The 4222-nt window shown below is 33.4% G+C and overlaps 1 pseudogene across 1 annotated transcript; it reads left to right on the plus strand.

Annotated features, from left to right (window-relative positions):
* Positions 1–561: 561 nt before the first annotated feature.
* Positions 562–3881, plus strand: LOC114406199 (annotated as a pseudogene). Its single transcript, XR_003665387.1, has 7 exons — positions 562–959; positions 1331–1381; positions 1629–1705; positions 1778–1865; positions 2347–2622; positions 2840–3082; positions 3522–3881. The product of XR_003665387.1 is annotated as an NADPH-dependent aldo-keto reductase, chloroplastic-like (transcript).
* Positions 3882–4222: the final 341 nt, after the last annotated feature.

The following is a 4222-nucleotide window of genomic DNA, read 5'->3' on the forward strand; positions in this document are numbered from 1 at the left end:
ACAATTGGATATTGACGAGTACAATGGATGTTGACTGTCACGTGTCACATTCTTATTAAATGATGACTATCACATGTCATGTTCTGATTGACTAATAACAACAACAATGCATTTCATCTTTCATGGAGTTGACATCCAATCAGAACATGACATTGATTATCACATGTCATTTTCTGATTGATCAATGACAACAACAATGCATTTCATCTCCCATGGAATTGACATTCAATCAGAACATGACACACAACAGTTATCCAATAAAAACGTGACACCTGACAGTCAACATTCCTTTATAACAGTTCGTTCAACTATGTACTAAACCAAGATTGTGTGATTGGATAAAATAGGAGGATAATATTTGTCAATAATAATTTTTAAGGGAGATCAAAATCAAATTTACAATTTTATCCAATTTAAATTTATTGATCCATTAAACAAATATCAATTTCTTGATTAACAGCACTCAAAATGTGTCTCCACGTATTCACTTTTTCGTAAATGACGTGTGTGCATAAACGGTTCATATATCAAATCCCGGTTTTCAGTCAAATTCACAAGATAAAACTAGAACCGTTTTTATTTTCATTAACGAGTATGATTCTCCGATTGCACAAAGAGATAAAAGCACTGACCATAGAAAACCAAACCCAGCAAACAGCACCGTCTCTTTCCATTTCAAGCCTCCACCGTCGTCCACTGCTTCATCTTCAGTTTTTCTGCCTAAAAATACATAAATTGCACCAAACTAAAAAACTGAACTCATAACATTCATCTTCAGTTTTTCTGCTTCATTTCTAACTAATTATTGTGATTATTATTATTATTGAGAAGAAAAAAAAATGGCAAAGTTAATAAAATTCTTTGAGTTGAACACAGGGGCCAAGATTCCTTCTGTTGGGTTAGGCACTTGGCAAGCTGAACCTGGTGTTGTAGCCAAAGCTGTCACCATAGCCATTCAGGTAAAACCCACATTTTTTATATTTTTTTATTTCAATTTTTTTTTTTACCTTTCTCATTTTCTCAATAGAGTACTAATTCACCCGAAGAAAATTTCAATTTCTCCACTGGTTTTAGTTTTTCTTATGATTTGAGTTTAAGTCTAATTCAACCCTAATCCTATTGTATATTTAGAGTCCCTTCCACTTATATACTTTAATTTTAATTTTGTCCTATTACTAGTTGATGTGGAATCTCCAATAATTTTTATTGCTATGTAAATAAAATTAAATTATAGTTTTTGTTGTTTATGTTTGGGCAAACATTTTTGTAGTTTTGATTTTTCCTTGGTGGAATTGATAACTAAATTTGGTGTCGGGTTACCGTTGTTCAGGTTGGATACAGGCATATTGACTGTGCTCAAGCGTATAACAATCAAGCAGAGGTAACAATGATTCAACTTCATAACTCTTGTGTAATTCAGGGATTTTTTTTCCCCTCTTTTTTTATTCATACTTGCCTTGGCACTGCTATAATAATTAAAATTTGTTAATTGTGAGTTGTTTCAGCTGGTGCTATTTTATCTATTGGAGTTGCTAGTGTGTGATGTAATCTTGTTTAGAAAAATGAGGAGAAGCTCAGTTATTTTTGCAAGCAAATTGACATTTTATTTTTGCTTTTGGTTTTAATAGATTGGTTCTGCTCTAAAGAAGCTTTTTGATGAAGGTGTGGTGAAGCGTGAGGACTTATGAATCACTTCCAAACTCTGGTTTGTTTTCATTAATTGTGTGTGTTTGGTTGCTGAGTGAAAGATCCTTTGATTTGTTGGCTATATATTCAGGTGTTCAGATCATGTTCCAGAAGATGTGCCCAAAGCATTGGATAAAACATTGCAGGATTTGAAACTTGACTACCTTGATCTCTATCTGGTATGAATGTATTATCTTTACTGATCTGTGAATTCTTGTTGGCAATTTGGAGGAAGGTTAAGTGCTCTAGATTCAAATTAGAGAGTTGTAGCAAACTAGCAAGACACCTTTTTAACATTTTCATTTCCACACTCTCTTATTAGTTGAAATTCATGTGAGTCCTACTAGATTGGGAATTGAGACCTACCAATGAGAAATGAGACCTATATATATAGTGGGACTCATGATTTCACCCAATAGGAGAGTCTGTGTCACTAAAATAGTCCTAGGAACCCAGTAGGAGATTGTGTCTCTAAAAGAGTATTAGAGGGTAGTATATTGTTAGCATTTATGGTTTCTGAATTGAATAAAGTTCACATTGGTTTTTACACATTCATATAATGCTTAGTTTAGTTACCAAGGGGCAAGGGTTTATTTCATTTTCATCCATTGCTCTCTTGAGTCTCTTCCTTCTAACAAACTAAATTGATTTGTGTTGTAGATCCACTGGCCAGTCCGCATGAAAAGTGGATCAGTTGGATTCAAGAAAGAATATCTTGATCAACCGGATATTCCCAGCACATGGAAAGCAATGGAAGCACTCTATGACTCAGGCAAGGCAAGAGCCATAGGAGTTAGCAATTTCTCTTCAAAGAAGCTTCAAGATTTGTTGGATATAGCAAGAGTGCCTCCTGCTGTTAACCAAGTGGAATTGCACCCAGGATGGCAGCAGCAAAAGTTGCATGCATTCTGTGAATCTAAAGGAATTCATCTAACTGTAAGTATGGCATACATAATATATAATTTCACTTAAAATACATAGTATTCCTTTTAAATTATCATTTGGAAAGAAAAATATCACTTTTGGTGAAATTGTCTAGAGCTAGTTGAAAATGAATTTGGTGACTCAAATTAAATTGATGGTGCCTCAACAACCACTCTTTATTCTTCTGATATCTGTATTGTTACTATTTATATGATGAATTTCTTTTCAGGGATATTCTCCACTAGGCTCCCCAGGAGTTCTCAAAAGTGACATTCTTAAGAATCCTGTTGTGATAGAGATTGCAGAGAAATTGGGTAAGACACCAGCACAAGTTGCCCTTAGGTGGGGATTGCAAACAGGCCATAGTGTGCTGCCTAAGAGCACTAATGAGTCCAGAATCAAGGGAAACTTTGATGTCTTTGACTGGTCTATTCCAGAAGAATTGTTAGCAAAATTCTCTGAAATTAAGCAGGCAAGTAGTTAGTTACTTAGGGCGTGTTTAGTTTTCTATTTTCAAAATCTGTTTTTAGTTTTCATAGTACAATTACTTGGACAGTTGGTGGAGGGTATAAAGTGGTACAAGACAGACCAGAGAGTAGAATTGAGGAAGATGTTGAATAAGATAAGAAAATGTGATTTTCAAAACTTAATAGATTTTGGATGAGAAATTAATTGTTGATCAGTAGTATCAAATTGATTTAGAAAACATTTTTTTTTTAAAGTGCCCTTTGTATTATCTAGTTATTTTGCATTTTTTTCTCTTGATATGCATTTCCTCTACTTTTTTTTACTACACTGTATTTTGCTTTTGTGTGGCATAACAATAAAATGCAGGATAGGCTACTCATGCAGTATACTTTTTTGTTGAAAGCTTCATTGTTTGAATTAACACATGGAATTTACTCATGCAGGATAGACTAATTAAGGGTACTGCTTTTGTTGACGAGACCTGTGGTGCCTTTAAGACCATTGAAGAGCTTTGGGATGGTGAACTCTGAGCTATATGCTTCATAGAGATGTTGACAAATTCACTGGTCCTCAAGCAGATTAGTTCTGCCTTTTACCTGTTAGCATCTTAAAGCCACCAGATATAGTGATTCAAGTATGTTTGAGATTTTGAGAAGTGTTACCGTTGATAATCAGGTAACCAAGACTTATTTTTCATTTATAACTAGCATGTGTACGCACTTATCGTTCGACTGGGTGCGTGTGCATTCGGTAATGTATTAACAGTATGCAATTTAATAAAAGAAATATTTTATATCACAGAATTTTTAAGTTTAATTTGTTTTTCATTCGTAAAATTGTAACACATAATTAACTCTCCTTGAGCTAGGATGGTATAAGAAATGATAGAATATGAGAGCATGATAAGATAAAAGTAGAGTATGATAAGCTTTAATTCTGATGAATTTCAAAGTAAAAATAAGCATTCTAGAGTCTTTTATATGCAACTAGTTGGTAACCCGTGCATACGCACGGGTCACTTCACTTGTAATTTATTTTGTATGAATATTTATTTATTCTATAATACAGTATTAAAATGAAAAATAGTACGAAAATAAAAAAATATGTAACATTAATAATAATTAGATTGTTTGCATAAACAAAA

The sequence above is a fragment of the Glycine soja genome, chromosome 3, assembly GCF_004193775.1.
Source record: "Glycine soja cultivar W05 chromosome 3, ASM419377v2, whole genome shotgun sequence".
Classification (NCBI taxonomy): domain Eukaryota; kingdom Viridiplantae; phylum Streptophyta; class Magnoliopsida; order Fabales; family Fabaceae; genus Glycine; species Glycine soja.